The 14,600-nt window shown below is 36.7% G+C and overlaps 1 pseudogene; it reads right to left on the bottom strand.

Annotated features, from left to right (window-relative positions):
- The window catches only part of LOC121492439, a 155,609-nt pseudogene that overhangs the window by 123,115 nt on the left and 17,894 nt on the right, over positions 1-14,600 (bottom strand).

Raw genomic sequence — 14,600 nt, forward strand, 5'->3', positions numbered from 1 at the left:
CCATGGCATCTTCACTATAAAGTTTCTCTTTTCCCTTATGTAATTAGTAAGAGTTTTGTGAAAAGATACTTTAAAACTATGTAACTATCCCCTTCCTCATCTTACTTTCAATCAATTTAGTTATTTATTTAATAACTAAATTTAAAATTTTAGTTACTTATTTTATCAGTATGGACTTATGGTTTACTGTTTGATTCAATGTGCTATAAATAATTACTAAAACTACTTATTTTGGTGCCCATTTGTCTGAGATTTACCCAATGGAAGTGCCTTCAGGTTGCCTTGTGTGTTCTTTCAACATGACACCATAATTCTTTGAATATTTCTTTACTTTTTGACACAATAAGATATCCAGGCTCATGCACTTTCCGTGTCCAACTGGTGAGATCAGCCATTACTCCAAGAAGCTCTTTACCAGTGCGTATTCAAATTACTGTCTGGGGTCACTTGCTCTCAGCCTGAAGAACTTCCTTTAGTATTCCTTGTAAAATCGGTCTGCTGGAAACAAATTCTCTCAGTTTTTGTTTATTTGGGAGTCTTTATTTTGCCTTCATTTTTGAAAGATAGCATTGCTGGTTATAGAATTCTTGCTTGAACTTTTTTTTTTTTTAATCTTTGAGTACTTTAAATACTTTAGCCCACTACTTTCTAGCCTTCATTGTTTCTATTGAAAAGTCAGTTTATAATCTTATCAAGGTTCCCTATAACTATCTCCTTTATCTTGCTGCTTTTAAGATTTCTCCTTGTCTATGACTTTCATCATTTTTACTATGCTGTATCTGTGGTTTTGAGTTTATCCTATTCAGAGATTGTTGAGCTTACTGAATATGTAGGCTATTGTTTTTCAATATATTTGAGATGTTTTCAGCCATTATTTCTTTGAATATTTTTTTTCTTATTCTCCCCTCCTTCTGATACTTCCATTACTTGTATGTTGGTGTATCTAATGATGTCTCATATCTCTGAAGCTCTGTTCATTTTTCTTCCTTATTTTCTTTCTCTGTTCTTCAGCTTGTATGATCCCTATCAATCTATCTTTGAATTCACTAATTCTTTTGCTAATTCAAATCTGTTGACACCCTCTACTGAATAATTTTATTTCATTTATTGTACTTTTCAACTTCAGAATTTCCACTTAGTTCATTTTTATGATTCCTCTTTATTAATATTTCCTATCTGATGTGACATTGTCATCATACCTTCCTTTGCTTCTTTAGTCATTCTTTAGTTCTGTGGATATATATGTGTGTATATATATATATATGTGTGTGTGTATATATATATATGTGTGTGTGTGTATATATATATATATAGGCTACTTTGAAATAGTCGTCTATTAATATTTATAAAAATAATTTTAAAATATTAATGTTTTTTTATTAATTTGACATCGGGTTGCTCTCACAGGTAGTTTATGATGACTGCTTTTACCCCCCAATGTATGAGTTATATTCTCTTATTTTTTTGAATGCCTCATAATTTTTTATTGGAAATTGAACTTTTTTGATAATATATTGCAGCTCTGGGTACTGCTACCCTCTCTTCCACAGCGAGATTATTTCATTATTTGTTTACTGACAGGCTGGATTATTTTAGTGAAGTCTATTTTTCTCCCACATTGTTACACTGCTGATGTTGTTCCTCAAAGAGGCACAACTTTGGGAATGCTTATAGTCACTTTCTCTCTCAGACCACACCCAGCTCTTAAACTCCACTAATTGCAGGCTGATTGCTCCATTGTTTTCAATAATGCCATAAGGAATTAATTTCTGTACAAACAAATTTAATCAAATCGTGGCTCTTTTGAAGGAATAGCTTTTGACGTGTTTAATATTTGTTCCAACCCTAGGAAAGTTTCTCTCAGCTGTCTTATTTTCCTTTCTATCCTGCAAACTAATCAGCCTCAGTCTTGGCTATATCTTCATTAGATTCATAAATCAAATTTCTTCCCAACTGCTTTTTACTACACATCTACTATATTTGAGAGCATCCTTAGGCTTAAATTTTTCCACTCTCTGTTGCAAATGAAGACAATTACTTTGGGAAGAGATAAGAAGATATGTGGCTCATGGCCTGACCTCTTCTCTAAGACAAACTCTGAGTCAGTGCTCAGGGTCCTCTTAACTTGCTTTTTCTGGTAGGAAACTAACATGTCAGGAGCTACGGGAATGGTTATCAGGACCCTAGTTCTTCTAGCATGCTACTTCCAAGGTAGAGCCTCTGTACTACAAGCCGGGATTGGGCAGAAGGGATCCTCTACTTCTTGCTCACTCACTCAGTAATTAATCTGGGCAACAGGCAGTTGGGGGCAGGGTGAGAAATGCTAGGGTCCTGCTAGTCCCAGGAAGAAAGCCCTCTAACTGGGAGATAGGAGAGTGAGGGTGGGGAATCTGCCTCCCTGGTTTGGGATGGGAGAAAGGAAGTGGTTCAAATACCACAGACTTGCCTTTCAAACCTAGTTGTTTTTCTTTTTCTAACCTAGATTTTCTTGAGTGGATTTTTTTTTTCATTTGCCATTTGCCTTAGGATCATTTCCAAAAGTTTTGCATGATTTGTTTTTGTTTGTTGTTTGTAATTTTGATCAGTTTTTTTAAAAGATTTTTTAATTTGTTCATCTGAGAGAGAAACAGGAAAGAGAGAAACAGAGGGAGCACAAGCAGGGGGAGAGGCAAAGGGAGAGGGAGAAGCAGACTCCCCACTGAGCTGGGAGCCCAGTGTGAGGCTCAATTGCAGGACCTGGAGATCACAACCTCAGCCGAAGGCAAATGATTAACTATCCAAGTCACCCAAATGTCCCAGTTTTGACCAGTTTTTTAAAATAATTTTGACCAGTTTCACTGCAGAGCAAGTCAGAAGAACTCATGTCATGCCAGCAAGTAATCAGACAGCGTTTTAAAATTTTAAACTAAATTCTAATTTAACTGTCATTTTTGCGTCGGCATGACCCCAGCCAATATACATGTCAGAATTTCTACATATCAGAGTTATTTACATCATCCATTAACTACAACTTTTCCCAGACCTTTGCATTGTCTTTTCTGTCTAGAACTCCTTTTCTTCAGACATTTGCAAGGTTTACTCCCTCTCTCCCTTCAAATGATTACTCCAGAATCATATTTTTAGCAAGGCTTTCTTTCACCATCCTGTTTAACATTAAATTCTCCTCCCCCAAACTGGCACACTTATCTCTTTTGCATTTTTTTCTTTTTTGGTCAGAGACTTATTTTTATTAATTATTATTATTATTATTATTATTATTATTATTAGAGAGGAAGGGATGGAAAGAAAGAGGAAGAAAGGACTGGAGGGAGAGGGAGAAAGAGAATCTCAAGTAGGTTCCACACCCAGGGTGGAGCCTAATACAGGACTTGATCTCACAACCCTGAGAACAGGACCTGAGCAGAAATCAAGAGTTGGATACTTAACTGAGTGAGACACCCAGGCACCCCCAGAGATTTTATTTTTAACTCTGTTTTGTTCACTGCTGAATCCTTAGCACCTTAAAGTGTCCTGCACATAGTAGGTGCTAAAAAAAGAAAGTTGTTAAAATAATATTCTTAACATCTACATGTATTAATTACTTAATGCAGATCAATGATTGGAAATTGTGATAATAACTGATAGCTAATAATAAGACTTCCTACTCTTCAGACACAGAAACTGAGGTACAGAGAATGAATACAATGAGGCTATGGTAAAGGCAGGATTTGAACCCATGCCACCTGACTATTGGATTAAACTTCTTTTCAGTCTCATTCTCCTCACTCCCAGAAACTGGTTTATTTTCCAAAACGCTAACTCAACTAATTCCAGTTAACATGTTAAAAAGACATTGATTGATACTAGTTAGGATTAAGATCCTATAATACTCACATTTTAATAATGAAATATTTTTTAAAAATCAAATAGTTTTAGGGGTTTTTGGGGTAATATTTCCAACAAAAGCTAGACAGAATTATTTCTTCAAAAAAAGAAATTTGATTGGTGCTTCTCAAACAAGAAATGGCATATCTGTCCTGTTTATGAGTATCCAGGAAAATACATAAATTAAATGAGGTATAACAGCTATGAAATGTATAGTTGGTATACATTCTTGGTTTCTAGAAACAATGTTAATGCAGTTGAGTGTTATATCAACCAGTCTCAATATAAATGATCAAAAACCCAATATGAAAAGCATCCCCATAAAGCTAAATTGGAATAGAAACTTAAAAAAATATATTAAAATCAATATTCTCATACTAAGCAAAATGGAGAAATATTTTTGATATTACTGTCCTACTTAACAGAAATAAAAATTGTAAGATCATACCATAAACTAAATAATAAATATTACCAATGGGTATTTATTGATAGTGCAATTCTGGGTGATTTAAATATGTTTCTATATTTTCTATATACCCAAAATAAATGTACCCTTTTTGGAATCAGCAAAAAAAAAAGTGGTTAAATGTTAGAAAACACTAAAGAAGCTTGTGTTCATAGAGAGAAGCTTTAATTGCTAGACATGTAACTGAATCTATTTTTCTCCATGCTGTGTTTTTCTATGTACAAGAGATGAGGATGTTTCTACACAGGTAAATACTTTAACAATTTATAGAGTCATTCTATAAAGGTATAGTTAAGATCTACCATTTCTGAAACATACTATATAAATAATACAAATGAATGATTATACTTTATCTTCTTAAAAATTTTATTTTATTCAAATTCAATTAATTAACATATAGTGTATTATTAATTTCAGAGGTAGAGTTCAGTGATTCATCAGTTGTGTATAACACCTAATGTTCAAAACATCACATGCCCTCCTTAATGCCCATCACCAGTTACCCCATCCCCCCACCCAACCCCCCTTCAGCAATCCTCAGTTTGTTTCCCAGAGTTAAGAGTCTCTTATGGTTTGTCTCCCTCTCTGATATCATCTTATTTTTTTATATAAAGACTTCTTATTATAAAGTATTAGCCTTTACTACCAGAAGAGGCAATAGAGTAAATATTAAGAACTCAGGCTCTGGGGCCACACAGCTCAGGTGCAAACTCCAGCTCTGTCATTTGTAGCTGTGGGACCGTGAACAAGCTACTCAAAGCTTCTGTGGTTGTCTCTTCATCCATAAAATGGAGGAAATACTAACACTTGTTTTATGGGGTTGTGGTAAGGATATATGTCAAGCACTTAGAACAATGCCCAGATATGTAAATATTTGCTATTATGATTATTACCAAATTGGCAGCCTCCTCAAGGTAGAAGAGCTATTTTATTTACTTCTCTGTAGTACTTACTATTATCCCTTGCATATATAAAAACATCAATAAATGATAATAGAATGAATGACAGGGCAGCCCCAGTGGTGCAGCGGTTTAGCGCCGCCTTCAGCCCAGGGAGTGATCCTGGAGACCCGGGATCGAGTCCCACATCCGGCTCCCTACATGGAGCCTGCTTCTGCCTCTGCATGTGTCTCTGCCTCTCTCTCTCTCTCTCTCTCTCTCTGTCTCTCTCTCTCTCTCTCTCAATAAATAAATAAAATCTTTAAAAAATTAGAATGACAGTTTAAATTAATCTGAGAACTGAAATTAAAATGCTTACTACATAGTCACTAAAACAAAAATTAGAAGGATTCATGGACTGTGAACTCTCTAGTGTGATTTCTCAATATTTCTCTTTGGTTCCCTACTAAGAGCTCAAGAGAAGAGGAACCCACTTCTAATTTTAACTGTAAACTCTATAAATTGTACTAGGTACACAAATAGGAAATTTAGAATGTTAGCAGGGACTCTATATGAAAGTAACAGAACCCCAATTCTAAGTAGTTCAAGTAAAAGAAGAAAAAGAGATGAGGTGGTTTATTTTGCCATAACACAGAAGTGTTGAAACTGGCCTTTGGGATGCATAGAATCAGATGGGTCAGTTTGTCTGCCCAGCTGTTTCTGAATGCATTCTCTTGGTATCTCTCCTCACTTTGCCTCTTATTCTATTTCTTTCTTCCATGTTGGCTTTATTCTCTCCTACCACAGGCAGTTTCTGTGTAGGAAAAGTGACATAGCTGCCAGCAGTCCTAAACGTACATCCTCAGATATTCTCTGAGGAAAGAAATCTTACCTAACATCTCCCATTATAAAATATGCCATGGAAAGCTTTCTTGAACCCTGTTTAGGTATTATGTCCATCCCTAAAGTGGAGGATTATATAAAACAGGCACTGGTCCCCCAATTCCAGGGTTTATTATTGTTATTTGCTTGTTTATTCAGACTGTTAGGATTATTTTAATGAATTCTTTATTCCTCCAGTGTTAAGCCTCTGATTTTATATCTCAGGGTATGCCTATAGTTACTTTTTCCATGGCCACACCCAGCTGTTAAAATCCACTAATGTCTAGAGGTGGAAAAGAAATGGTTTCCTCAAAACCATGTTGACAGAGAGCCCAGACAGGCTTTTCGAATGCCAAATATCAGGCAACTGTCTCAATTTGTATCTGCTATGTGAAATAATTTAAGGGACTGTATTAAATCATGGAATGCATTAATAAGGTAGGATATATCACTGAACTAAAAATATTACAAAGCAGGAGTATCTTGGCTCTCTTTGAGGGTTACATGCTGTATTAAGGCAATCAGCTAACCTCTCCCACTTCAAGTTCAATGATTACAGTTATGGTACCCTATCTAGAAAAGGACAAAGCCCAACAATATTTCCAAGATCACTTACTATCCCTAATTTTCTATTAAAGCAAAACATAAATTATTTTGCTATCAATGCAAAACATAGAAATTAGTGCCTTTAATCTCTCTCTCGTTCTTATGAGTCTTCCTAGATTAGCCTGAGGGAGAATGAGGAAGGTTTGGAATATTATGTGAAACATGTAAAGAACTTATGTACCAAAAGCTTTCTAAGCCACAGTGAAGGCCAGTTGAAACTGGATAGTTTAAATTGGAGGCAGCCTTTTCACTCTTTATTTAAATTCATGATATTAAAGGGATAGTGCCAATTAATGCAGTAATAATCCAATGTACATCCAAACTCTTTGCTCATATAATATTTAAATATATACTAGAGCTCTTTCCACATAAAGGCCTAAATAATGCCCCCATACCTTGAATATTCACACTATGCTGCCAGGTGATATATATTGCATAGATTCTGTTTATACTGAAAATATCCTGGCTACAGAAGCCACCTGTATATTAATCAGATAATAACTGATCCATTTCTTAGTTAGATGAAAAATTCTGTTCTATTCACAATTTAGTATTAACTAAACTCTTGACTTTAAAGTCTCTCAACAATTAAAATCTCAAACCTAAATGGAAAGCAATAAAAAATTTCATATTAAGATATTTTTCTTCTTTATGAAAGGTATCTTAAAATCTATAGCTTTTATTAAAGATGATGTCTTTGTTTTTTGGCACATACCCTTTGATCCAGCCTTTCCACTACCAGGAATAAACAAATTAGCATGGAATTAGAAAAAAAAATCTAGTTATAAGTGGTCATTACAGTGTGGTTTGTAGCAGCAAAAGATTGGAAATAATCTAGATTTTCAGAGAAGATGGCAGAGTAAGAGGATCCTAGGCACACTTTGTCTCATGGATACAACTAGAAAACACTCATGTCCTTATAAATGACCCAGAGAATGACCCAAAGACAAAACAAATTCCACAACTAAAGGTAGATAAGAAGCCACATCAAAGAGGGTAGAAAGGACCCAGATGCACTCAGGAACTAAATAGATTTGCAGGACTGTCTGCAGGAGGGAGGGATGCTATGCGCATGGAGAAGGAAGAGAAACAGCCCTCCACACTGGAAAGCCCACAGAGGATGAATTCCCATTACATTTAGCTTTGAAAAACAGAGGAGCCAAATTTCATGTGTTTTTACAACCAGTGGGACTTAAAGCCTAGAATTTAAAAAAATCAGCAAGATCAGCCCTGGGAGAGCCAAGTGGGTAAGAGGAAATGGAGTCCTCACCCTTAAAAAAGACAGCACAACAAACAGCCCATGGAAATAGAGCATAGAAGCAGCAGTTTGAAAGGTGCCTGGAGCATATGGAAGGTAGAGTTATTTACTAATCTCAGAGAGACAGAAATTGCTGAGGAACTCCTCCAAGAAAAAGGAACTGGCAGGTGCCATTTCCCTTCCCCATCCCCTAACATAAACACACAGCCACCCCAGGACTCACTATCTAACTTAATAACACTGTTGCCATGCCCAACACCCTCTCCTCTGCCCCCAGTTTGTGCTTCAGCCAATCCACTCCTTTGACAGGCCATCTCAGCCCAGGCAGTACAGGACCCCTCCCACAGAGGACCTGGGCATGCAAAGCTTGCTATCATTGCTGTCTTACTGCCCCATCTCCCCATACTGTGCTTCCATGGATCTACCTTTCCAATACATTTTTGGACAGACCCCATACAAGGCAGTGCCATAGACCTAGCAGTGTGCAAGTATCCTCTACATTGGCCAGCACCACTCAAAGTGACTCCTGCCCCAGAAAGAAGGAAAGATAACCCACACACCAGTCAGATGGAGGCCCCAGCAGTAGGCTGGAAGTAGACAACTGTTAGGACTGCAAGCTCTGCCAACTAATGAAAGCTTCTCAGGGGATAACACAGGGAAAGCACCCTGCAGTTTGGTGCTACTGCATCTCTGGCAAACATCTGGTCTGACTCAACTCAAGCCCAAGGCATCCCTAGACTGGCTCACTAACACCATAGGAACCAAACATTGTCCATAATAGGCAAACAGAGCTACTGTAGACAACTGGACTGAAGGAAAAAGTAGCTCAGCTAAAACAGCAGGGCATGCACATTCACACATAGGAGACATCCCTAAAGTGCCAGGTTCTGATGAACAGGGAACACTGCATGGCTGGGCACTATAGGACCTCTTCTTCATAAAGCTATTACTTTCAAGTACAGGAGTTGTAGCTACCTTTCCTAACACAGAAACAGTCCCAAAGAATTGGACAAACTAAGGAGACAGAGGAATATGTCCAAAATGAAAGAACAGGACAAAAATCATAGCAAGAGACCTAAGCAAGATGGAGATAAGCAATACAACAGATAGGGAATTTAAAATAATGATCATAAAGATCTCACTGGACTTGAGAAAAGAGTGGAGTATATCAGTGAAACTCTTAATAATGAGATAAAAAAAGAACCAGAGATGAAGAACATAAAAATTAAAAACATGCTAGATGAAATAGAGTAGGCCAGAAGCAGCAGCAGAACAAATCAGTGACCTCGAGGACAGAGTAATGCAAAATTATCAAGCTGAGCAGCTGAGAGAAAAGAAAATTATAGAAGATGAGAACAAAGAGTAATAATATTCACAGTATAGGGATCCCAGAAGGAAAAGAGAAAAAAAGGGGGCAGAAAATTTATTTAAAGAAATAATAGCTGAAAACTATTCCCTATTCCGGGGAAAGAAACAGAAATCTAGATCCAGGAAATACAGAAGTCCCTCCCAAAAATCAACCCAAGAAGGTCCACACCACAACACATTGTAATTTAGATGACAAAAAGTAGTGATAAAGATAAAATTTTAAAAGCAGCAAAAGCAGTTACATGGAAGAAAAACCCCATATGGCTATCAGCTGATTTTTCAACAGAAACTTTGCAAGCTAAAAGAAAGTAGCATGATATATTCAAAGTTCAGAAAAGGAAAAAATCTGTAGCCAAGAACACTCTAGCTAGCAAGGCTATAATTCAGAAAAGAAGGAGAAATGAAAAGTTTCTAAGACAAACAACAGTGAAAGGAATTCATGACCACTAAACCAACCCTACAAGAAACATTAAATGGGATTCTTTGAATGGGAAGGAAAGACTGTAAGGGAAAAGAGGAAGCACAAAAGCAGTAAAAATAAGTATATTTGTAAAAATCAGCTAAGGGACTCAAAAATGAAAAGAGTAAAGAACGGGTCCAAGCTTAAGTGATCATCAACCTAATACTGACTGCTATATTCAGGTGTCATATATAAACTGAATAGCAACCACAAATCAAAAACCAGTAATAGAGATGCAAAAAAATAAAGAGAAAGAAATCCAAGTTATCACTAAAGAGCGATAACTAATCATGAGAGATCAAGAGAAGAAAGGAATGGAGAAGAATTACAAAAACAATTATAAAACAATTAACAACATGACAATAAATACATACCTATCAATAATTACTTTGAATGTAAATAGACTAAATGCTCCAATCAAAAGACAAAGGGTGATGAAATGGATAAAAAAACAAGACCCATCTATATGCTGCCAACAAGAGATTCATTTCAGACCTAAAGACACATACAGATTGAAGTGAGCAGATGGAGAAGCATTTTTCATGCAATGGATATGAAAAGAAAGCTGGGTAACAATACTTACATCAGATGAGAAGACTTTAAAACAAAGATAGGAAATAATCTAAATGAACAGTAATAGCAAATTTAGAAAGAAAGTACGTCATATCCATGCACTAGAATATTATATAATCAATAAAAATGTGTTGTGAAAGAATATACAATAATATAAATATCCTTGGGGCACCTGGGTGGCTCAGTTAACTAACCATCTGCCTTCATTTGGCTCAGGTCATGATCTCAGAGTCCTGGGATTGAGCCCAACATCAGGCTTTTTGCTCAAAGGGGAGTCTGCTTCTCCCTATCCCTCTCCCTCTGTGCTCCCTCTCTCTCTTTCTCTAATAAACAAATAAATTTAAAAACTTTATTTTTTTATTTTTTTAACGTTTTTTTTTTATGATAGTCACACAGAGAGAGAGAGAGAGGCAGAGACATAGGCAGAGGGAGAAGTAGGCTCCATGCACCGGGAGCCCGATGTGGGATTCGATTCCGGGTCTCCACGATCGCGCCCTGGGCCAAAGGCAGGTTCCAAACCGCTGCACCACCCAGGGATCCCCTTAAACTTTAAATAATATAAATATTCTTAGTAGGGCAGCCCGGGTGGCTCAGCAGTTTAGCACTGCCTTCAGCCCAGGGTGTGATCCTGGAAACCCAGGTTCGAGTCCCACGTCTGGCTCCCTGCATGGAGCCTGCTTCTCCCTCTGCCTGTGTCTCTGCCTCTCTCTCTCTCTCTCTCTGTTTCTCTCATGCATAAATAAAATATTTAAAAATAAATAAATAAATATTCTTATTTATTCTTATAAATAAATAATACTCTTATTATCTTAGTATATCATAAGGTTTGTTTTAAAAGATAATTATAAAATATTTAAATCCCATTATTTAAAATTCCATTATTTAAAACATTTTATTTATTTTTTTTTTTAATTTTTATTTATTTTTGATAGTCACAGAGAGAGAGAGAGGCAGAGACACAGGCGGAGGGAGAAGCAGGCTCCATGCACCGGGAGCCTGATATGGGATTCGATCCCGGGTCTCCAGTATCACGCCCTGGGCCAAAGGCAGGCGCCAAACCGCTGCGCCACCCAGGGATCCCTATTTAAAACATTTTATATGTGTATATAAATGCAGGATGAAGAGTAAACATGATAGAAGCCAAAATACTAAGTTATCTGAGTCACTGTAGTAGATGGATTTTCTTTACTGAATCTTATCTGTGATTTCTAAATTTTCTATAATAAATACTACATTTATGTAAGAAAAAATAAAATTATTCACAATTGAGGTTTAAATATTTAAAACACTTGAACATTATTGAAGACTGTAAGGAAACAACTGCCATTAGCAGATTACTTGTTCTCCTTTGTAGTGATTTATCTGCAACTTTTCATACTATTTCACAGTTTTGTCCTGGAATTACCAAAATCCATGATCATATATGATCTGAACAAGAATTAACGGAAATCTTCAAAACAGAGTGCCTCCGTGGCTCAGTCGGTTAAGTGTCCAACTCTTGATTTTGGCTCAGATCATGATCTCAAGGTTGTGAGATCAAGCCCTGCGTTGGGTTACATGCTGGGCATGGAACCTACTTAAGATTCTCTCCTTCTCTCTCCCTCTGTCCCTTCCCCTACTCTCGAAAGAAAGAAAGAAAGAAAGAAAGAAAGAAAGCTCTTCAAACAGCTATGGGGGACACTGCTTTTGTGAACTAATGGTCAGCACTCTGGGGACAATGTGTTCTCGTTCTTATCTTGGATTTTACTGCTGGGCTTAATAGGGCTGCGCTCCTGCCAGTATTCATTCATTGTTTGAATCAATGTTAAATGAATATTAAACTCCTAAAGTTCTGCCTTATTGCTGATAGCACCCTACAGAATTTGCTGTGAGATGTACATAAACTGTAACCTACCAAGATGAGACCCCAAAGCTGATTTGGGGGATATAATTAAGGACAACTGCCTTTGTGTCTTATCTTTTTTGGTATTTTATAACAAGATTTTAATAGGTCTTCCATTTTTATCCCATTTGCTATGATCCAACATGACTACAATAGGTTTGACAAACTGTAAAACTTCTAAAAGAATGGAGCAGTGCAGAACAACTACCATGATTTTAAAGTGGCATCCCTTTTGCCTAGTCCATTGCCTAATTGTATTTTAGCTGCAGACATAGTTTCTAACTTTAATTTATTTTTTATCGATGGGATATGCACAGGAGCCCTTATCTTCAGGCATGCCTCTGCCCTGTCACTTTAGTAATTTGAATCACCCACACAAGTTCAAGAAAAGTACTGCGAACATAAAAAGTCCTTATCCAAGTCCAGTGTATTTTGTTCACCTAGTTTACTGCCTTACCATCTGCCCTTCACTTCTGAAGGACTTGCAATAAAGCAGGAGCCAAACTAAAAGCAGATATCCCACTGCTATCTATTTAACTTTCATTAAGTGAGTTGGTGCAGTGCTCAGGCGCCTTCTCAAAACCAGCCCATCATCTAAGAGTATTTACATAAGACTCTTTGCATTATATTCCGACCTCTGCAACATTAGTATTAACTACTGACATCTGCCAAGTCTGACTGGTAAGTGCTTTACAGTATCAATTCATCCCAAGCAAAAAGCATTTCTGAGTGCTGCAGTGCTCTTGTTAATGCCAATAAGAAGTATCAAGGCTCATATGACACCTAGCAGAAATTAGTACCCACATTCAAAGAAAAGTCTTTGTTATTTCCCAGAGTATTATGTGGACTTTATTGAGATGACTGCATCTGACACCTGCTGTAATATAAAATGCAGCTATAATTAGCCAACTGATGCTCACTGCAGTTTAGGTCGAATCCCTTCTGTGGGAATTATGCTTTAAAATATTCAGAACTCCAAGTGGCTCTCATTACATTTAATTTTAACTTAGAATTAGGTGGTCTAGAAAAAAAATTTAGGATTGTAATAGCCCCCTGCTGAATGCCACACAGCAACGTGAAAACCCATAGGGTTTCCCCCTCCCTAAATAAAAAAAAAAATGAGAACAGCAGACTACACTAGAGCCTTCAATTGAAGTCTGGCTTTGCTTAATTGTACTTTTTGCACTCATCAGTCTCTCCTCTTCAGAGCAAGCTACAAAAATTGCCTGAATAGCCAAAGAAAAGTTTCCCACAGTCACTGGCCACAGAAAAACACTATTGTCCTTCCTCACAGTTTGATGGACAACATTTCTATAAATGGGTAGCCAGGCTGTCAATGGTACCCTTGCTGAAAAGGCAAAAGAAGAGAACAGATTCTGCCAATATCTGACAAAGCATGTTAACACATAATCAGGCATTCACTAGTCAGGCAGCTGCCCCTGGGACCTTCATCACACAGGTGCCTTTAAGCCATTTCCTATTCACAGATAAAGGAAACAAGCAGGAGATACCTGGGAAAGGAGCAGTCTATTATGGGTTGCCAAAAGTCCATCTTCTAGGCTGTGTGTATAAAAGTAGAAAGAAGAAAAAGGAAACTGTGATTTCAATTGTAAAATTGTAAAACAGCAGAGCATTTACAAAACCTATCATTTAAGCTGTGGTGTTTTCCCCCTTTCCTTTTATCTTTATTTATTTATTTTTTTTAGGAGGGGTTAGATGTGTGTGTTTGTTTGTTTGTATGGCATAGACACTCATGTCTAGTAACAAAAGTCTATTTTCCTCAGTGTTTTGTCAAATGCATTTGTGCAAAACTCCCTTCGCATATAGGCTGAAATACTTACCTAGTCTAACTAAGTAACAAAGAATTTACTTTGCCATCTTGAGTGATTTTTTTTCTACACACACACACACACACACACACAATCCATTTTAAGATATGTGATCAGTGATGCCAAAGTGGTAATGAGGTAGATGATTCTCCAGTAAAGCAGAAACTCTGGACTATCTCTTGAGGAGCCACCAAAATAAATACTTCAGGAGAAAGATTACCATTGTTCATTTCTTCATAACTGTATAGACTAAGAACACTAGTATCTCACTACACTGATCCACCCAGTTGGAGGAAGTATCAGACCTTAATACTCCATTAAGCCAAAAGCTCCAAAAGCCTCTATACAGGACATTTTCAAATTAAAATTTAATAAGACAATTTCAAATTAAAATTTCATGACTACTACTTAAGGCTATCAAATATGAATTTCTATTTTAATTCTTCATTTTCATTTTATTTATTACCATACTCTCAGATCTCTTATACTCAATGTATAGTACAGATATGGGAAGAACCAGGAGTACAATTTTAG

Source organism: Vulpes lagopus, chromosome 6, assembly GCF_018345385.1.
Source record: "Vulpes lagopus strain Blue_001 chromosome 6, ASM1834538v1, whole genome shotgun sequence".
In the NCBI taxonomy this organism is placed as follows: domain Eukaryota; kingdom Metazoa; phylum Chordata; class Mammalia; order Carnivora; family Canidae; genus Vulpes; species Vulpes lagopus.